This window comes from Balaenoptera borealis (genome assembly GCF_965194805.1).
Source record: "Balaenoptera borealis genome assembly, chromosome: 11".
In the NCBI taxonomy this organism is placed as follows: domain Eukaryota; kingdom Metazoa; phylum Chordata; class Mammalia; order Artiodactyla; family Balaenopteridae; genus Balaenoptera; species Balaenoptera borealis.
The window spans coordinates 99,414,034-99,435,865 of record NC_138868.1 but is presented as its reverse complement, the minus strand read 5'-3'; the positions used below and the strand labels follow the sequence as shown (position 1 = coordinate 99,435,865).

At 53.5% G+C, this 21,832-nt stretch overlaps 1 long non-coding RNA gene across 1 annotated transcript; it reads left to right on the top strand.

Moving 5' to 3' along the window:
* The first annotated feature begins 439 nt into the window (after window positions 1-439).
* Window positions 440-10,654, top strand: LOC309605197. The gene is made up of 3 exons (XR_014231286.1): window positions 440-2,841; window positions 2,954-3,022; window positions 5,704-10,654. It is a non-coding gene; the product is annotated as an uncharacterized lncRNA (long non-coding RNA).
* The last annotated feature ends 11,178 nt before the right edge of the window (window positions 10,655-21,832 follow it).

The following is a 21,832-nucleotide window of genomic DNA, read 5'->3' as shown; positions in this document are numbered from 1 at the left end:
CTGTCATGCAGAGTGTGTGTGTGTGTGTGTGTGTGTGTGGCAAAGGGCTGTCATGCAGAGTGTGTGTGTGTGTGTGTGTGTGTGTGTGGCAAAGGGCTGTCATGCAGAGTGTGTGTGTGTGTGGCAAAGGGCTGTCATGCAGAGTGTGTGTGTGTGTGTGTGGCAAAGGGCTGTCATGCAGAGTGTGTGTGTGTGTGTGTGTGTGGCAAAGGGCTGTCATGCAGAGTGTGTGTGTGTGTGGCAAAGGGCTGTCATGCAGAGTGTGTGTGTGTGTGTGTGGCAAAGGGCTGTCATGCAGAGTGTGTGTGTGTGTGTGTGGCAAAGGGCTGTCATGCAGAGGGTGTGTGTGTGTGTGTGTGTGTGTGTGTGTGGCAAAGGGCTGTCATGCAGAGTGTGTGTGTGTGTGTGTGTGTGTGTGTGTGTGTGGCAAAGGGCTGTCATGCAGAGGGTGTGTGTTGGCTCCATCAAGTCACTAGAAATTTCAAAACATGACCGGGGGTTGGAGAAGGTGGTCATGAGATACAATAGAAACCATTTAAATTCACTTCTACCTTTTACAGTTTAGGAGACTGAAGTCTGGCGATGGGAGGAGCGAAGAGGAGAGGAGAGCAGTGGCTGGGTGTCCGCTGTGAGCCACACACCTTGCTGCACACCCATATCTGGGCACCCATTCAGCCTCCCAGTGAATCAGGGGTAGGTACGTGCCCATTTTCCAGATGAGCATGGAGGCTTGGAGAGATTCTATATCTTGCATCTACAAGGTAGTTCAGCTCCAAGTAGCACATGACGTTTCCCAACTCGAGGCCAGTGCCCCCTCCGTGACATCACAACTCATGGGAGAATGGCTTGGATAGCCCCGGCCAGGGCCGTGCTAGCTCCAGCTGGCCTCTTTCTAGTCTTGCCACTGTCTCCAGCCCCCAAGGGCCTCTCCCACTCCTTGAGAGGCATGTCTTCTGGGAAGCATTGGATGGAGTCTTTCTTAGCCCCTGACCACTCAGCCCTTGCACATCACATCCTAGGACCCTGAGGGACAGGCAGGAAGAGGGGCCTCAGGCGGGGAGGAGCTGGAGACAGGCTGGGCTCCCGGTGGGATCGGGAACTGTTTCTTCCAGCTGTGTGCCCTTGGGCACCTCTGCCCCTCTGGTCTATGCGGGATGTGCAGTGAATGGCTGGAAAGATCCTCCCAGCTTTGATGTGGCTGTAATTCCAGGGCTGCCGGCCTCACCTGTGCCACAGGAACATCCTGATTCTGTGGTTAAACAGCGGGAAAACCGCATCTTCAAAAACCTTTCCACCTTCTCATTGCTGATTGGAAAAGCAGATTTGCTGGCTGTGGTGACGGCTGAGGGCCCCAGAAGCTCAGAGATGAGGCCGAAGATGGCCACGGCGGGGGAAATCTGACATGAGTGTGCTGTACGGAGTGGCTTCTGCCTGGCCATTGCTTGGTCCTGAGCCCCAGGTCCCTACAGGGGATGTGGGGCTTGGGTGGGAACCCTAAGGGAGCTCTTTCCTGGGGCAGAGCTGGGTAGGAGGCTGGGGCTGCTTTTCCAGGCAGCTGAGCAAACAGCCCTGCCCAGACTTGCCTCCAGTAAGTCCCATTGGCATGAACCCTCTTGTCTGGTGTCCCTTCTTACGTCAGACTTCTGCCCTGCCCCCTCTGAGATCAGCTCGCTGGCTCCAGGCCTTAGAACACCTGCCCCCTTCCCTCCGCCGACATGGGGGCAGTGGTTCCCGCTTATTAGCAAGGGGCCCAGGAGCGGCTGGAAAGGGGAGAAAGCAGTGAAGGATGGAGATCATTGGCACACCCAGACTTGTTCTGCAGAGCTGTTGTCAGGGTGCCCAGAAGGCTGGGCTCCCACCTCGCCTCTCCCAGGTGCGAGAGCCGGCGGCCTGCGAAGCCCAGGTGGGGCTCCACCTCGGTGCTCCAGGCTGGGGGGCGGGATACCCACAGACCATAAGAAAGTCAGCCCCTACTGTCTGAGGGCCCCACAAGGGATGGAGGGACCCTGTCCTCCAACTAGTGCAGGACCACTTCCTCCCAGCCTGCCGTCTCCCTACCCCCGACCAATGGGGCCAAGGTCGCTGAGCTTACCTTCAGCCCCCCTGGCTGGGTCACCAATCTCCTACCAAAGTCCAGGGTCCCAGTTGAGACCGTGAGACTCTCCCCACTTAAGGGACTGGGGGAGCCACAGAGCCCTTTGGTGCATTTCTGTGTATGTCTGTGATGTTTCCTCCTATGACTCCACTCTGACCCTGCCCTGCTCCTTACCCTGGCCCATGAATGCCCTCAGGGTCAGAGGGTGCCTCTCCCAGAGCGTCCAGGGTCATCCCAGCCCCTAGGAAGGAGCTCCTATGCAGGGGGATGGAGGAAGGAGCCGTGCCAAGTGTGTACACATGACTTTAATAACTGCAGCTATCTAGCATCTTATGTGGTATTTTCCCATCTGTTTTCTCACTCAAGGATTCTGTTGAGTCCTGTGAGGTGGCAGAGCAAGTGTTACTACCCTGCACCTTGTAAGTGGGGAGTCCCAGGACCCGGGAGGAGCAGGGACTTGCCTGAAGTCAAGAACAGGCCCAGGGTGCAGGCCGGGCCTTCCTGTGTGGCCACCACTGGCTCCCTCCGCGTGTGGGTCTAACCTGGGAACCAGCTGCGCCCTGAGCCCACAGGGAGAGCCGGGGTGCTGAGAATCCTGTGCTGAGCCAGCCTCGGCCTCCTAGGAGCCTGGAGCTGCGGGAGGCCCTGGAACCCGATGGTTCGCAGCCAGAGGGCCTGGTGGGAGGATGCTGGTTCAGCAGACCGGCTGCCACCAGGTGTAAAGTGGGAACAAGGAGACTTGATGAGTGAGCACCAGGGTGGAGGGAACAGGGTGACAGGAACACGGTGCCTGGCAAAACGGAGCCAATTGGTGCAGATGCAACTATTGACTAAGTCCTGCCCGGGTCCTGCCTGCAGGTGCCGGACTTGGACAGTGAGAGAAAGCATCAGCCGAGCGTGGAGCGAAGCGAGCAGCCACTGGCAGGGGTGAGTGAGGCAGGACCACACAGTGGGTCAGTCTGCATGGGCCCCCTTTCCCCAGCTCTTCTACCCCCAGAGACCCCAACGTGCCCCCTGCTGGGATCCATCCCTTCAGACTTCTCCTGGCGTCACCGCTCATCAGCTGGGAGTCTGCTGAAGCCAGGCCGTCTGGCTCACCACTCGCGCTCTCTCTCTCTCTCTCTCTCTCTCTCTCTGTTTCTCTCGCAGGCAGGCATCTTACCCATCCTGCCCCTGGGCTGTTGCATGCCAGCGTCCTCCTCTAATTCTCGCTGCCCACCGGGCCCCCTCCATCTTCCTCCCTTCCGCCCCCTCTCCATCCCCAGCACACCTTAACTGTGCTGCTCTGCCTGAAGTTCTCCCTTCTAGCATTTCCGTGCCTTCTCAGGGTGTCACGTCCATCCCGGACCCTAACCCAGTCCTGGCCTGCAAGGCCCCTGGGGGCCTGCTGCCCTCCCAGCTCCCCTGAAGGGCTCAGTCACCGAAGGTGCTCGCTGAGCCCTCCCTGCTCCACCCCCAGCAGGTGGGCAAGCAGTCACCCGGTCACCAGGTCCCTCCCAGATCTCCACATCACAACCCAGATTTTCTCCACTAATGGAAGGCTGCCTCGGCAACTCGGCAGTTCCTTAAGTCCTGGAGGTCCCAGGGGACTGGCCGCGGATAAATATGTGAGCGGGGGTGGGGGGGGCAGGCCAGGGCTGAGGGGCAGGTGTGGCAGGGAGTGCAGGACAGAGCAAGGCATCGGGCTGGGTGTGGATAAAACAGGCAGGAAGGGAGGCCCCAGACAGGCCTTGCCGTGGCTGCAGCGGGAGCCAAGGCTTCAGGCCCCTCCTGGGACCAGCAGCGACCCTGTCCCACCTGATGCAGCCCCTGGCTCGCACCCATCCTCCCTGCTATCTTCCTGACTGTCCTTCCAGCAAATGCCTGGCAGGCCTTGTTCTGGGCCCCCGAGATGAGAGCTGCCCAAGACTATCCCTGCCCTCAAGGAGATAGAGGAGACAGACTCAGACAGGGCAGGTTGGCTGTGTTCATTTCCGAGCGACCCCCGAGCCAGGGACTCAGACAGACCTGGGGCTGGGGCTGAGTTGGGGCAGCTGCCGGATGAGGGCATTTTGGGATGTTCCCACAGGTCACCATAAGAGTCACTTCCCTCGTTCCAAAGCTTTGTCACTGGCGGTCAGAGCCTACACTCATGTGGACACTCCCTCTCCTCCTCTTCTGGAATCACTCACTCACTCAGTCGTCCCATCAGCAGGTGTTTACTGAGCGCCTACTGTGTACCGGCACTGTGCTTGGCCCTGGTGCTACAGTGGCGAGGATACAGACACGTCCCCTTCCCTCTCGCAGACTCTGCGTCTGGAAGTGAACTTTCGTTTGTCAGCCTGGAACCACACCGGAGCTCTGGGCTAGGGCATGCTGGCCCAGAGAAGAAACTGAAGTTTGAGTTAGGACTGTGAGGGGACCCAAACTGAACCTCTCCTCCTCCACTGGGCAAAGGTCGACTATGCCCCCCAAATACCCTTCCCCACAGGGGACTCCAGGGAAGGGGTCTCGGGATAGAGGACAAACACTTGTTCGGTTCCTGGGTGTGTCTCAGTCCTTTCCAGCTTGTCTATCAAAAACACCATAGGCTGGGTGGCTTATAAAACAATTTATTTCTCACAGTTCTGGAAGCTTGGAAGTCTAAGGTAAATATGCTGGCAGATTTGGTGTCTGGTGAGAGCCTGCTTCCTGGTTCATAGCCAGCTGTTTTCTTGCTGTGTCCTCACATGGCAGAGAGGGCAAGGGAGCTCTTAGGGGTCTCTTTTATAAAAACATGTGTCTCAGTCCCGAGTGCTCCAACCTCAAGTCCTCCCAAAGGCCCCACTTCCTAATACCATCATCTTGGGTGTTGAGTGTCAGGATTTCAAGATATGAATTGAGGGGCATGGGAAGGGGGAACATAAACATTCTGTCTATGGCACAGTGCTTCACATTTCTTATCTTAAGCCTCATCAAAACCCTGAGAGATAAATATCGCAATCCCAATTTACAGACCAGGAAGCTGAGGCTCAAGGGAGCAAATGATCTCATCCAAAGTTTTCATGGGTAGCACAAAACCAGGTCTGGCTCCAGAGCTCATGCTTTTCCTCAGCACCATGTTGTCTCTGGGAAACACGCAAAACCTCCATCCTCTGCTCCCATCTGAGCACTGCAGACACACCAACACCCTGACCTCTGGGAGGATTGTTCCCACTCAAGGCTTTGAAGAAAATTATAGGGAAAGTGCCAGAGTGAACTCTCGCTTCCCTTCCTTAACTTCTGCATCCCTGCATCTTCTTAGTCCTGGCAATTCCAGTCTCCCTTCTCTACCCTGCTCTTGCCCCAGAAAATCCCAAGAAGGCTTCACGTGACTCTATTTAAATCCCCCTTTCAGCACTCAGAACTGGCTCTGCTTTCCTGGTGTGCTCTAGGTCTCCATCTGGTTTGGAGGCTATTTTGATTCGCCGGATGTAGATTAGCTGCCGTGATCTGGGGCTGAGCTGCTGGAGAGATGCCTTTGTCTACAGAAGGACAATTTAAAAACTAACTCAAAGCATAGAGAATAAATAAATAAATTCCTCTTTCTGTCCCCAGCACTCTCCATCTCATTTTTACAGGTAATTGATGAAGGATTTTGCTTCAAACAGGCTCTTGCTTGTATGGGGTGTGCAGTGCTGCAGCGTGGACCAAGGACAAGCAGCCAGAAATGCCAGGTGAGGGAGAAGGCGGCTCTAGTGGGGTCAGGAGAGGGCATGTCCCAGCCCCTGGGCACGGAGCAGGGGGTGTGCCCTTCCAAGGCAGGCCGTCTTCGTCCACGTGATCTAATGTAAATGTTCCTGGGGCAGGAATCACCTCCCCCTTCTCTAATCATTGAGAAAGGGGCCTTCAGGTCTGCTCCGGCCAGAGCCCAAAGAAGGGTTGATTAATTACATCATCAATGTCCTAATGTTTCGGGAGTTCGTGACCCCTGAAATCTGCTTCTGCGTCACCCAGGGTGGTGGGGTGAGTGTGTCCTGGCTTGGGAGGCAGAGAGGGGCCCAGAGGTGGGAGGGAAAATCCTGCAGCTCCTGAAAACCTGTGGACTCAAAGAAGAGGAAGAGAAGAAGAAGAAGTCTGTAACTCTGCTAGTTTCCCGTCTACTCCTCCCAGTGAGCCTCGGAGAAGAGCTGCACCATCGCCCTTCATAGATGAGAAAACCCTGAGGAGGGCCATCCAGCTTCACGCAGCAAGTGCAGAAGCTATTCCAACACGTGTCTCCTACGAGAAGTTCCGGGTCTCTCCTCTGCACCACCGCTGCCTCTTGAAGAATTTCAAAGAGCTGGTGAGGGTTTAAATGAGCAGGGAGGGGATGCAGATGGAGAGAAGGAGAAGGGAGGGGATCTTTTCCTCTCTCCTCTCCTTTCCTCTCCTCCCCTCCGCCCCCCGCCCTGAGCTCACCTGGGGCAGCTGCCCTCTCCTCTCTGGACCGTGCAGGCCCCTTGTCATGGTCAGCAGCAGTGTCGTCCACAGTAGGTGACCAGCCTTGATCTAGATCCGTGGAGGACGGGCCTGTCCTTTCAGTGACATGGGGCTCAGGCTGACATTGAGAGTGACCATCAGAAAGCAAAAACACCTCAGAAGGGCAACTCTGGGCTGAGTGTGGGGCAGTGTAGATGGGGAAGGGGGCTCACAGGTGAACCTTGAACTTGCCCTGTCCAGACTTGCCCTGTGCCAGCTGGGCGCGTGGCCTCCCCTCAGCCCCAGGTGGTGGTTCAAGGTCTTCATGACCTTGCTCTGATATCCTCGCCTGCGAGGCCACTATTATCTCCCCTCTTTATGGATGCGAAGGTGAGGCTCAGAGACCATACGCATAGCAAGCTGTAGATCTGGCATTTGAACCAGGCCTGCCGCATTCCAAAACTAGAATTTCTACCAGAGAGAACAATAATAACTACAAGTAATGTTTCTGGAGGGCTAACTCTTTTTATTTATTTATTTATTTATTTATTTATTTATGGCTGTGTTAGGTCTTCGCTTCTGTGCGAGGGCTTTCTCTAGTTGTGGCAAGCGGGGGCCACTCTTCATCGCGGTGCGCGGGCCTCTCACTATCGTGGCCTCTCTTGTTGCGGAGCACAGGCTCCAGACGCGCAGGCTCAGTAATTGTGGCTCACGGGCCTAGTTGCTCCGCGGCATGTGGGATCTTCCCAGACCAGGGCTCGAACCCGTGTCCCCTGCATTGGCAGGCAGATTCCCAACCACTGCGCCACCAGGGAAGTGGAGGGCTAACTCTTTCGTCCTCTGTGCTGATAACTATGCAGGCACCATCTCACGTAATCCTTAGAGGGTCCCTATCCTTCAGATAAGGAAACTGGATCTGAGAAAGGTCAATACTTTGCCATGAGTGACACACATCTTAAGTTGAGGCCCCAAAGCCTGTGCTCTTCACCTCTAGGAAGCTGCCACTCACAAGTGGACCCCAAATAGACAAGACGGAGAGCTCACATTTTATGCAGGGCGTGTATAGGCACTGTTCAAGTTGAAGGGTGAGAGGAGGGAGTTTGCAGAAGGAAACTGTACTGAGTACTCCCCCTCCTGCCCTGGGATCACCCACTGGAGCTGGCACTTAGCACTGTGTAGCGTGCACCTTTATCATGTGTCCGCCCCATGGCTGGAATGGAGCTCCAAGAGGGCAGGGTGGGGTCATAGCCCTTTTAGTGTCTAGCTGAGGTTTACCAAGTGTTTACAGGTGAGGAAACAGAGCCCAAAGGGTTTAGGTGGGCCTGAAACCCAGAACTCTAAGTTGCCAATGGTGACAGATCAGGTGTCTCACACAAGTTTGGAGAGGTTGCTACTTTGAAGTCCAAGGACTTTCTTTCTGAAGTCCCTCCAATTACCACACAACCATCCTTCTTTGCTTCCTCTCCATAAGTTAGTTCTGCCCCTGCCCCTGTGATGATAAGAGCTGGGGAGAGAGGAGAAAGCAAGCTCATACCACCAAGAAGCCCAAGTTGTGACTTCTGTCTCATGATACCCATTTTGCAGGTGTCAAAACTGAGGTTCAGAGAAGGACAATGCTGCAGACTTAGTCCCCCTGAAAGGACAAGCTTCCTAAACAATGAGTGAAAAGACAGTTCCATCCTTCAAGACTTAGACCTTCCCTGGGTCTTTCCTGTAGGAGTGAGTGGTGTGGGTCTGCAGTTTGACCGGAGGTTGTTAGGTGTCAGGATCACGCTTAAGGAAAGGAGGAGCTGCCTGGGAAAGAAGACTGGAGCTGGTGTGGGCTATACACTGCTGATGACGCAGGAGATGAATTTAGATGGTGAAATTTTTATTGTTGCCTTCGATTTGTGGCAGGGGCTATGGCTTTCCATATATAGTAATGATGTAAGATTTAGTTTCTAAAAACATTTAAGTAAATAAAGAGAGTCAATTTAAAGGCAAGTACGAAATAATGTGGTTTGACTTTTGAGAAACTGACGAGGGGTCCTGAAAAGGTACTCCTGGCCCTGAATTTCCTCCCAGACAAGCTTGTGGCAATTCATGGACTTGGGACCAGGAATTGACCATTTTGGGAAACCTCTGTTCAAGCCTCAGGTGGCTGGAGCTAGAAGGCATTTGAAGGACCGCCTGATCTAACCTTTCCTATCAGAGATGAGGAAATGGAAGCCAGGGCTGAGGTCGTAGAAGGTGTGTCAGCACACACCTTCTCAGAAGGAGCCTTGTTCTGGTTCACTTTCCCTCTGAGACCCATGGGGTGCAGGGCTGAGCCAATGGCCCAGGTTCACACCCCCAAGAGCAAGGTGGAGAAGCACAGGGTGAGGTTTTGAGCACAGTGGGCTTCAAAATTACCAAAGGAGCTTTGAAAACATACAGATGCCTGGGCCCCATTCCCAGAGATTCTGATTTGGTGCTTTGATTTGGGGGCAGCATTCAGGGAAACTGTTCTTTAAAAATCTCCCCAGCTGTTCACCCTAAACTGGACACCAAGGACCCGACATGAGATTCTTAGGGAGGACAATCCTTGGGTTACCCTTTCTTCTGCGTTTTCTAGGCTCCCCCAATACCTAATGCAGAGGGGGACAGGAGAAAGGAGAGAGACAGGGAAAAAGAGAGAGAGAAGAAGGAAGGGAGGGGAAAAGAGAGAGAGCGTAAGTGAGCAAGCAGTCATGGGCTTTGGACCTAGAGAGGTCTGGCTTACAGTTCTGGCTGCACCACTAATATTTACAAGATGTGTTACCCAGGGCATATTTCTCAACTTTGAGACTCAGTGACCTCATAGGTAAAATGACGATAATATTAATCAGTGCCTCAATAAACTGCAGTGAGTTTTCCATGAGATGCATCATATAAAGGGCTTAGCACAGTGCTGGGCGCATGTCCCGAGCCCTGGATGAATGCTAATTCTTAGCCTCATCATCTTTATCATTACAGCCAGAGGCCAGGATGACCGTGTTGTTTAGAGGAGCCAGGGACTCAGTTGGAACATTCTTCAGGGCAGAGAAGGAGTTCATTAAATTGCTCAGAATTAAGATGGGCAGGAGCTAAGGAAGAGCGGGACTTAATTCCCTGGCATACCCAGGGGAAGGGGCTTTTGGAAGAGCTTTGCATTGGCTTTAGTTGATTGCAATTACGCTGTCCTTCGCTGTGCTGAAAATAAGATGAAACCCTAACAAAGTTCCAGGTTTAATTGAAATTTCCTGGGATCTGTTATTACATCGCCGTGATTGTTCTGTGCCACTGATGAGCCTGTGCTAGCTGATTATCCAAGTGTCCCTCCAGTCACTATTCCATTATTGCATTGTTAAAGATCAGATACGATTGTCACAGCCGACAGTTTGAACATCAAACAGCAGAGACAAGTCAGAGAGCCTAACAGATGGACAGATGGACAGGGTTGGGTGGAGTGGGGCCAGTGGGCAGGGTGTGCTGGCCAACAACTTGGTACCCAGAGTAGGAGGGGGAAGGGTGAGGAACCGAACTGAGGGATGGGGGACATGCTGGAGGAGGTGGGGGGCTGGGCATGGTGACCAGGTCAGTATCTAGGAGCTGATGAGGGGAACCGTTGCCTATAAGTTGGTCAGTGGCTCTTAACTCTCCGCTTACCTGGAGTAATAGCCAATGACTCACGATAAACATAAAGAAACAAAAACCATTTCCAGATGAACGAAGTCTTGGGGGACTGGGAATGGGAAAAGACCAGTGTAAAGGGCAGGGATGGGGAGAAGGCCGAAAGGGTCATTCTGCCTACACAAGCCTGGGCGTTCATTTCAAGGAGCTAGAAGCACCTTTCTCCCCAGAGCAAGGCTTACCTTGCAGTGAGAGGGTGGTGGACCCTGGAGGGGGCAGTCATTTGTCCTGGACCCTGCAGGGGAGACCTGTCTGGAGACTGGGGCTGAGCATGATGACCTCAACAGAACCCTCCCAACCCAGTTTTTAACCAGTCACCTCCTGGTACCCCAGAAGTTAGAAGGGAAACTGCATGCTGGTGCTATGAGAGAAAGTTTGAAGGGTTTTCTAGAAACTGCCAGAGCTGCCCCATGCTAATAGTCTTCCCCAGAGATGGTAATAAGCTTGGCAGCAGAGGTCTTAGTGAGCCCCATGCCCCACCCTGCACCCCTCCCCTGGCACCCCCATGTTTGGGCGGTGGCCCATTGAAATCTGGAGAGTCCACAAGGCCCACAGCTGGTTTTCCTGGCCTCTGACCCTGGGCACACCTCCCCCACCCCACCCCACCCCCCGCCGCCCCAACTCCCTGCCTTTCAGGAGGCGTCTTTCCCGAAAACACCAGACAGGATGAGGTCACATTAGGCACTCGGTTGTTGCCAAATTTCATTCTTCAAAGATCAGTGTTGCGCGAACATGAAATGCGAGCCAGGAACAGGAGAGAGGAGGGGGATAGACTGACGACTCGGAGGGAGAGAAACCCACGAGCAGGAGAGAAGGAATTGACATTTGAACATGGTTGTGTAATCGGAAAATTGATCCCAAGGCCGCCCCCTCCCCCGGTAATAGGCACGGGGGCCGCTGTTTCCCCGGAGCTCGAGGTGGGGGCCCCCTGTTCTGTTACCCTCGCTGCCTTCATCTCACTGTCTCCATGGCAAAGAGGCGAATGGCTGGGGGCTCCAGCAGCCATGGTTTCCCTGGCAACCCTCAGGCGGCAGCCCACCCTGGGTTGCACAGACTGGTTTGTCCCCATCACCGCTGTGCAGTCGAGTTATTTCCGAGCAACAGGGGCCCTCCGCCCACGTAGCCACCCATAGTCCCACCAGCACGCACATGGGTGCCCTCCGCGTGCTCCTGCCCCCACAGGAGGGTTCCTGGCCACCCATCCACCCACCTCACCCATTCTGAACCTGTCCAGCTTGTAGGGGGCTGGGCTGACTGGCCAATCACAGAGACACGTGCTTGGGGGGGTGCGTGTGGAAGGCAGGGACCCCTGGGGTAGGCAGAGCCTGAACACCTCCTTCTCAATCCTCAGGGAGGACTAAACAGTAGAGGCAAGAACCCCAACGAGGAGGCCCTGCCCCTTCACTCCTCCCTCCAGGACCGTGGGCCAGTCAGTCATAAGGATGATGTTGAACACAATCATAATAATCCCACCTTGCAGATCTTTTGTCCTCCTTAAGGAAGCAAAACAGTTATTATTATCACCTTCAACTTACAGAAGCGGAGGCTGAGCCCCAGAGAGGAGATGGGCCTGTGGCTTCCCCAGCAGCTACTGGACAGGTGATGGAAGAGAGGTAATCGGCCCGGGACGCAGCCTCTGGCAGTGAATGTACCGACCCCATAGACACACTAGAGCCCAGCACTGGCTCCAGAGCAGTGACTGTGCAGCCCAACTGGGGGTTCCCAGAGACCAAACCTCCGGCCCCCTCCCCCGCACCAGAGGAGGACCACCCAGGACCTCCCCACACCTTTCCTTAGAAAGGAGCATCTGCCTTGTTCTTAACCTTCTCCCAGGAACGAAATTTCATTCGGCAGCTGCTTTCCACATCGCCCGGTCTTTGTCAGGAAATTTAGGTTGGACAGATTTTCCAGAGTCTGTTCTTTGCCAGGTAAAGCAATTTACATATACATTGTCTCAGGTGAGCCTCACCACAGACCTGCAGGGCTGAGAGGGCAGGACTAGGCCCATTTCACCAGGAAACGGAGGCTCGGGGGCTTGGGCTGAGTCAGTTCCCCACAGGGACCAGCTCCCAAGGGTCAGAGCCAGGATGTGAACCCTTGATTTTAAGTCCTGCATCCTGTCTCCCTGACAACTGGCCACAGTCCCAACAGCGGTGCAGCCGCTCTCCTGTAAGGATGAAGTAAACAGCTCTGCAGCCCCTGGAAAACTCTGCAGCCACCCTCCTAGGCCAGGGACCAGCCAGAAGTTCGATGGAGGAGGCCTGGCGCCACTCCACTCGTGCCCCGCCAGCCCACTCACAGGCCCACCCCTTAGTCAGCTGCTCAGCTCACAATAAAAGATCTGGAAGATTCCTCAGTCCTTATCATCTGCCTGTCCCCACCCCTTCTGCTCTGGTCTGAAAATGTTGAGTTGATTATATTCTGTGCTCAATCACCAGAAATAATCAATCTGTAATTAAGAGCATCCTCCAGCCCTTTCCAAGCCTTCCTCAGGCCTCCTGCTCCTCCAGCCCCCCCAAGCCCCCATCACTGCCACCGCCACCACCACTGCCACCCCTTCACCTCCCCCTCCCACCTGCCTTTTCAGCATGGAATCGTTTTAATGAGATTTCTCTGTTACAAAAGACCAGTTTGTAATAATTATATTTTGGGTGGCAATTGTGGTTTAAAAATGATTTAAAGCAGGGAAGTCTCCAATTTATTAGGCATCAAATTTTCTGTGGTGAACTTTTTAACTGGAAGCGGCCGCTCAGACACGGAGTGGCCCATCTCTGCCACCCTGGGCTGAGCAATAGTCCTGAAATATTGATGGTTTCAGGATGGAAATGTAGCCGAGGAGATGTAACTTGGATTAAAATAAATGAATCTCGCAACAACAGCTTGGCTGTCCTGGGTGTCCCAGCCCCTCCTGGGTGGCAGAGGGAATGGAGAGTGGGCAGAGGAGAGTGAGAGCGGCTACCACCCAAAACAAGAGGAGGGATGAGGAACGCGAGCTTCTGGACTCACTGCCTGAAGCATTCCCACGCCGGACTTCTCCAAAAGAGTCATCATGGTGTGTTTTTTAAATTCTATAAAGAGCTTTGGTGACAGCCAGAGCTGGGGAGTGTTTGGGACTTCTGACTTTAGAATGAACCCGGGTTCAAATCTGAAGCTTGCTACTTTCTGCCTGTGTTGCTATTGCTTTGCGTTTATTAACTTACGAGGGCCTCACAACCCTGCGTGTCACCTATTGTAGGTGTCACATCCCCATGGGGAAATGAAGGGGTCCGGACAGGTCAGGTGCTACCCCAGAGCTGCACTTTAGGTGGTGGGGCTGGGTCATAGCCCCCAGGCCCCTTTCCAGCCCCCAGCCCCGGCACCCTTTCCTTGGTATACATCCGTAAGTAGAAGTTCCCTGGAGGAAGCAGGACTGCCATGGTGATTGAAAATAGCAGCGTGTTATTTCAAAGTATAGCTAGAAAGGTTCAGGTCTGATATCAAGAAAACCACCTTGGTGCAAAAGGTATTGGAAGAAAGGAGATGGCTGAGGAAGGCTGAACGGACCCTTCGCCTTTCAGAATGTGGAAGTTTCCGTGTGTCGTGGGCATGGCCTCTTTGGGCCCGGTCTGGTGTCTAGGTTATATACCCGCCAGAGCCATCCTGGCATGGGGTTGTGTGTGCGTTCTGTCTCCCATTGGAACATAAGTTCCCCGGGGCAGGGCTCCTATCTCACTGCCCGTCTCCAAGATAGTAGGTGTGCGAAAACCTGAACTGCAAGCTTCCTGAGGGCAGGTCCTGTGCCTGTTTGGTTCGTTCCCGGAGGCTAATCTGGCACATAGTAGGTGCTAAATAATCATTTATTAAAAGAGTGAATGAATGAACAGACAGTGTTTGTTGCATTAGATGGAATGGCCTCTCGCCTTCTGACCCCACTCTCTGGAGGGCGCAGTAGTGCCCATCCTTTCTGACAGAGGGGCAATGACCCCGGGATGGAGGTCTACAAGGAAGAGAGTTCACCCTCCCTGGCCTAGTGGGACTCCATCGTGGATGCTGGGACTCCGGCTCCTACACCAGGAACGTGAAGAGTTACAAAGCTCCTTATCCATCGAGTTCTGTCTCAGGGATGAATCGTGGGACTGGTTTGGGGGTCAGTGGCCCGGTGGGAGTGGGGAGAAGGAAGCAGAAGGCAGAGGTGAGGGCGCCCCCTTCTGTCCATCTCTTAGTACACCCGGCTCTGGCCTGTGCAGTGTCTCATTCTCCCGCTCACTATCTTCATTCTCTGACCAGCTGCCGGGTGTAAGGGATCTGGGCCTCCTTTTGCTCTCGGGCCCTTGTCTGGGCCTGGGAGGATGGGGAGAGCACTTGCTGGTCCACCCCAGTTGCGTGAAAAGGACACTTGCCACCAGGCTGAAGCCCTGCGAGATTTCCCTCCAGGTGGTACACGCGGAGGGGCAGTGGTACTTTGCTTCTCTCACTGCTCTCTCCTGGGAACGGGTTTCAAACTGTGCTGGGGACCATTATGGAGACAATCAGGGACCTCTTGAAGGGCAGGGCAGTGCCAGAGAACTGTATGGAGGCTGGAGTCCTCAAGCAGGCGACTTGAAGATGAAATACAATGTTGCGCCATCAAACTTTTGAATTTGAATTCATAGGAGTCCTTGTCCCCAGAAGGTGATGGCCTCCTTATAGGAGGCCGATCCTCCACGCCATGGCCCCTGACATCCCACATCAGTCTTCTCCATCTTCACCTTGGTGCTCTGTCACTGAATAGCTCACCATTTGGTGACCTCAGGAAGGGTTTTGCCAGCACAACTTTGCTCTTCGGGGGCCCTCCTCCAGGGAGGTGGAATGACGTACTGAAAGCCTTGTCATCTTTATCAGCAAGACACCAACTCTGAGGTGCAGCTTTGTCCCAAGCTATCTCTCAACTAGTCACAAGCTCCTGGGACTCAGTCTTTTCCTCTGTAACACGGGGAGATGACTATAATTCTTGCTCTATTGGCATTCCTGGCCTGGGAGAGCCTGGTGAACAGGGGCCAAGGCCATTCCCCTTTGCTTCCCCAGTGGGTCCCTGCACAGTGCCTGGCCCAGGGTGAGTGCCGATTGGATGAAGGATTATCGGGAGAGGTGCAGAAGCTGACCCCTGGGGGCGTTTGTCAGGGCTCCAGTGCCCTACAGACACGAGGAACCCGTTCCTGTCCTGGCCTGCGGTTCTCTTGGAGTCCTTCTTCTGTTCTGGGCATCCCCGAGTCGAACAGATCTGCCTTTCCCACGTGCCTGCTCCCTCCCCTTCCCCGGGCAACAGACCTGCTGCCACCCGCTTTCTGTTCTCCATCAAGCTGGTGATCTTCCATGTCTCCATAATGGAGTTTTAGCCCTGTCTGGTCCCATCCCATCAGTTACACCACGCTCTTCCCCTGGGCCCATGGCTGGGGGGATGGCAGCACCCTGCCTGCCGTGCCTCTGCACCCACCCCATCAGCTCCCTCCTGGACACAGAGTGGGCCTCCAGGGCGGGTCCCCTCCTAGCCAGCCCCTCCCCCTGCCTCTGTCTGAATTGACAACTGACCCCACAATGTCCTAGCTTACAATCCTTCAGAGGCATGGCATTATCTTTTCTTTGATGACAGTAAATATTTATTTGGTACCTACTGTGCATCGGGCACTCTGGGTACAGTCCTGACTCCTGGGCCTACATACCAGGTCCTTGGGGATCGGGCCCTGCCCCGTGCACCCGCCCCTCCCCAGGCTCCAGGCACAAGAACTGCTTGCAGGTCCCCGAGGGTGCCACACGCTCTCACACCCCCGTGCCTGTGCATTCGCTCTCCACCCCTTTCCTGTGATGCTCTGCTTCTCCCCCTTGCTCCACCAGCCCTCTTGGCTTCATTAACTCATCTTCTAAGATCAGTTCTGCTGTCACCTCCCACAAGAACTCTTCCCCGCATCTCCAGGCTAGGTTCCATGCCACCCAATGGCACCACTTACCACCCTGTGTTCTAAGCATGTGGCCTGGCCGTCCCCCTGCCCCTCTGTGAGCACACTAGGCAGGGCCACATCTCATGCCTCGTCATCTCTCTAATGTCCTGCACACAGTAGGGTCTCAGAATAGGTATTTTGAATATCAACTATATTCTTTAGCTCCTGTTTATAAGCTTTTTCTTCTGTTTTTAAGTTTCTTTTTAACTTGTATGTTCTGCAGCAGGGACAGGCCTAGTGAATAATAATGACAGCCACAGTTTATTAAGTGCTTACTATTTGTCAAGCATCTGCTAAACTCTGAACATCCATTATCTCATTAAATCCTCATTACTAGAGGTGGATACTATCAAGCATTATTATCTCCATTTAACAGATAGAGAAACTGAGGCTCAGAGAAGTTAACTGCTAATGCCTGCACTTGAACCCTTGTGTCTAATTCCAATGCTTGGACACTGATCACTGGGCCACCTTGCCACCACCCACCCCTGGGATTAACCTACCTGACCTAACCCCTGGGGAGGAGGCTCAGGTGCCCCAGTCCCCTAGTCGAGGCTTGACCTTTATGGTGCTCTGTGGTTGCTTTCCCTCTGTGCCAGATATCTCCTGCACCGAACAGCAGAGGGAAGGCGTGTCACCCCAGGCCAAGGCTGGGAGCAGCCTATTCGCAGCCCTGGAGCGAGGTAAGTTGCGGGGCGGGGGGGCGGCGGGGAAGGGAGGGTCAGCCAAGGCCCTCTTCCCACTGCCTATCTGCTGAAGGATAGCGAGCCGGATTGTTTGGGTGGGTGGGGAGCTTTGAGGGCCCATAGGAGACTCTGTTAATTTTGGCTCCGAGTCCTTGGTGGAGCTAAATAACTGGAAGACTCCCGTGAGGGGGGCACGTGAGGCCAAGGCAGCTGCAGCTCCGACAGCCCAGCCACGTGCCAGCGCCGAGATCAAGTCACTTACTGGAACACCCTGGCAGGAGTGGCTTCTAAACCTGTACAAGACGGCCACACAGCCAATCACCGCCCTGTGGGGGGCCGGAGGCAATAAATGGGGAGGAAAAACACTTCAGAGTCTGCCCGGGCCCTGGAACTCACACATCCTTCCCAGCTAGAAACTCATTTGAGGAAGCAAGTTCCAGAACTAACAAGGCAGGCTTTCTTCTGCCTCACTTCCAGGAAGGAGAATCGGCCCAGGCGCAGGATGGACCAGTAGATGGCTGTCCAGACCGCCCTAGCATGTCCTTCAAGGCAGCGCAGTTGGGCCTGTGGCTTCTGACGTCCTGAGAAATTGCCATGGAGTGTAGGATTTGATCCCAAGACACAGGAACCAGAGTTTCTCAGAAACCTCTCCTGGAGGGAGAGTTTACCCCAGAGGTTATCGTACTATTCACAACATCCTGTACTGGGGCTTGTGTTTGAATACTTGAAAGTCAGCGTGGTGTAGAACAGGTAGCTGGGGACCTGGATAAAAATGCAGACTCTGATTCAGAGGTCTGCCATGGTGCCTGAGATTCTGCATTCCTTACAAGGTCCCAGGTGGCGCTGTTACCGCGGGTCCAGGACAGTGTGGCTCCACGATTTACTGGCTGTGAGACCTGGAGCACCTTATTTAACCTCTCCAAGGCTCGTCCCCTCACCTGTCAAATGGGGATGAGAACAGCTACCCAGAGAGCCACCGAAGGGATTAATGAGATCAGGGGCGTAAAGCGCTCAGTAAGTGGGGGAAGAAGCATAGGAAAGCACCTGGCATGGAGCAGGTGTTCAACGCGTATGTCTTCTCTTTCTTCATTCAAAGTGATTTTGCACTTTTTCAGCTGAGCCCACAAAGCAAGAGCAGCAGATGCTGTTCATCCCATTTCACAGATGAGGAATGGCTAACCCAGCAAGTGAGGGGCTGAGGTGGCCTATAACCTGGGATTCCTGCCCCAGGTTCAGCGTTCTTCCCACCGTCGCACATTCCTTCGCAGTCCGATTAGAGATGTATGTGTCCACCAGATGAGGAGCACGTTGATACTGGTGGTGAAAATCCTAACAATACGGCAGAAATCTGTGTGGGGCTCTCGCTGGGCAGGCAGCCACGGTTGGCCTTCTGGAGTCCTGGGAGAGAGCTTGGAACTTGGAAGACGATGTTCCCATTACATGGCTCCCCTTTGGGTCTGCCTGCACATTGATCTCAACAAGCATTTCAAGAAAGAACGAACGCTTGGACCATCTTCCCCCATGGGCGAGATAGCAGCGAGTGGATCAGAGATAAAAGGGAGCAGTCCTGCCGTCTCCTTGGTGACACAGGGGTCATCTCCTCTGGGTGACCCTGGTTAGCAGAGGCATCTGTGTAGGCAGGGCTCGGAGCAGAGAGTAGGAGGGCAGGCCAGTCCCCGCATTTGGCTGCCACAGCTCTGCGGAGGGGTGGGAGAATAGTTCAGCACATTCTTCCCTTCCTCCCCGGCCCACTCCTCCACGTATCGCCCCCGCCTCTCACTGCCCTGCTCCCCTGTGCTGGACGAGACCCAGGGAAAGCTGGCCAGGACTCCCGTAGCCTCCTTTACATCATTTCCTTCACCTTCCCAGAGCAGTCCCATTGCAAGGCTGTTAGTCTCATGAGTCAGAAAAGCCAGGGGAGGCCCAGAAGCCAGCGGAAGGCACACTTGGTTCCTAGTCCGTGGATATGGTCTCTTGAACGGCAGGATGTTTGGGGGTTGAGCTCTATTTGAGGAAAGTCTTCTGATCCCCATTTGGGTTACTTGTCCAAAGGGAATTCCAGATGGCATTCCTGGACTTAACATTTCCATTCCAGCCATTTGTGAGTGTCCCCAGAGGCCCTCCACGTGTAGCCCTCTGTCGTTTTGCTGAGGCAGGAGTGAACCCCGTGTACAGCGAGGCTGCTGAGTGGCAGCAAGCTCCCCGGTCAGTGGGGAGCCAGGCTCAGCCCTGCTCTGCCTCTCATTCTGGGGTGGCCTTTCTGGGTGAATTTTCACAGCTTCCCTGAGGGGTTGATGCTGTCCTTACTTTACAGACGAGGACATAGAAGCACGGCATGGCACTGTGCAACTGGAAATTTGGAGATGCAAGAGGATCTAGTGTTTGTACTCCTCAAGAATGTCCAAGTCTCCTGGACCTTATTGGTAGGGAATCCCGAGACTTGTGGGAAAGGAAGGAATAAAGAAGACTGGATCTGTTGTCAAGTCAGTGGGATCGGTGGGATTTCTAAAAGCAACATCCAGCTTTGCCCTTTCTGGTCATGAAGTCCAGGGAAGGAATATCACAACGCCACTGAGCCTCTTCCAGCGGGTCAGGGGCTAGTTGCCACTGGAATTCTCGAATATCCCACTAGAAAGGTACGGGTCTCGCTGGGCAGCAGGCACCCCTGTAATCCTAGATTGCCAGCACCCCAGCTGTTGTCCCGTTCCCTAGTTCGTTCCAGCACCACCTGGAAGAAGGCCGGTTCTCCAGGTCCCATCATCAACAGAGCAATCCAGCCAGGCCTGCACTTTACAGTTATATTAACACTTTTACATGCCTAGTCTCACTGGATCTGCATGACACCAAGGTAGAGTAGGGTAGGTGTCAAGAAAACCGAGGAGCAGAGGTTAGACATTCTGCCTAAGTCCCAAGAAAGTGGGGACTCCAACCAAGGTCTTCCAATTTTACATGACAACCTGAAGCTTCTCTTAACAATCTACCTGTATGTTCCATGTTCATGGACACGATCTCTTTTTAATTTCATAACAACCCTCTGAGGCAAACAAAAGTAGGTAATATTGTCCCCATTTTACTGATAGAGAATCTGACATGCTTAACTTGTGCCCAGATGGTTCTCTTAGGGGAGGCAGGGAGGGCAGGTTAGAAGTCAGGAAATGCAGGCACGACTTCAGAAGCTGTGCATCCAGCCAGACCTAGATACCTCATTTAGAAACATCCTTCCTATAGTAATCTTACCACTTTTAGAAAAGGTTGTTTATTTAATTAATTATCCTTATTAATAGGCTTTTTTTTTTTTTCTGGCCACGCGGCATGCGGGATCTTAGTTCCCTGACCAGGGATGGAACCTGTGCTCCCTGAAGTGGAAGCACAGAGTCTTAACCACTGGACCACCAGGGAAGTCCCCCTCTTTTTTTTTTTTCCTTTTTAATAGGCTTTGGAGGGTTTCCTAGGGCACCACAAAGATCTAGGCAAGATGCCGGAGGGAGCAGTTAACATCTGGAAAATTGTAATGCCCCCCTCTCCCCTCACCAACAATTAAGGTGCCTACTCACAGCTTAGGCATCTTCTCTGGCCTCCCTGGAAACAGCTCCATAGCCAATGAATGTAGTTTGCCATTGTCCTTGACCTGTCGGGGCAGGGTCTCATGTGGAGCATGGATTGGGCATCCTATGGGCTTTAAGTGTGCCTGTGCATAAGAAAGAGTGTGGCCAACACATTCCCTACACATATAGACATTTCCGTGTGTGTGCGTGGTACTGCATGGGTGGTCACAGCTGAACCTGTGACCAGTGGACATGGCCCCCCACCCCTGCCCCTTCTCAGAGAGCACACAGCTGTCTCCTTCAGCCCCGGTCTGCCTTATCCCCGCAGCCCGCTGCTTTGGCGAGTTGTCAAATGCAAACCTCCACTCCACAGCATGTCCTTTACGGGGAGGCCAGGACAGGCAGGTAATTTATCAAACATTATTTAAAATAGTCCTTCAGCCTCTCGCTCCCTCTCTCTTGTTGCTGTCTGATTCTTGATTGTTTCTTCTCCTTTCTGTCTCTTGTTTTTCTGCCTGGAGATTGACAGCCCCCTGCTAATACAGCCTTGGAGATGCCAGGTGCTGGTGGAACCGACACCTCACTCTTCCTCAACCTCCAGCCCAGAACTAACTGCTCCGCGGCTGACTCAGGCGGTGCTGCGCCGCCTCCTGTCTGCTCACCAGCGTGGCAGGCTGATGGATGAGGCCACATCCCCCACACTGCAGAATGTTCAGGAACCAGGGGCACATAGCCTGTGATCTGCTGAGTTATGGACTAGCAAATGAGACTCCTTCTGACACCAGCAAGCCCTCGACTGCCCTAATTTTGCCCTGTTCCTAATTCTCTAGCCTTTTAAGCAGACCCATGGCTTGTGACCTTATGTACCAGTCTGCTGTCCTCTTAAGAGATTTCAAGAGAATGAGATGAATTAGCATTCTCTGTCATCTTCACTTCCAAGATGAAGCAACCAAGGCCCACCAAGGGAAAGAGAATTCTATTATTGGGAAATAACATTAAGCATCTGCTGTTGGCCAAGTACTATGCTAGGTGCTTGAAATTTTATTGCCTTCGAGTCCATGTAATAGATATTATCCCTATTTAGAGATGACTGAGAACAAGAGAAAACAGACTCAGAGAAGGTAAGTAGCCTGTCCTAGGTCAGTTTTTCAGTCAGAGATCATTATTGCAAGCAACAAAAACTGACTAGCCAACTCAAACAGAAAAGGAAATCTGGGGCAAGATATGGGTAGCTCACAGAATATATGTGAAGCTTAGAACACGTGCATGAACCAAGATGGCAGAGTGAGGGTCAAGACCACACCAGAAGGAGTCTGTTAGTCCAGTGACCACACTGGACACTGGATGATGTCAGTTTGGCCAAAATGCATTTCAAACTCTGCCTGTGCCTTCATATCCCCATCTTCAAATCCAAATTCCCAAGCGGTATCATCTGAGGGTTAGCAGGCCACGTGCTCCTGACTCCTACCAAGAATAACTTGATTC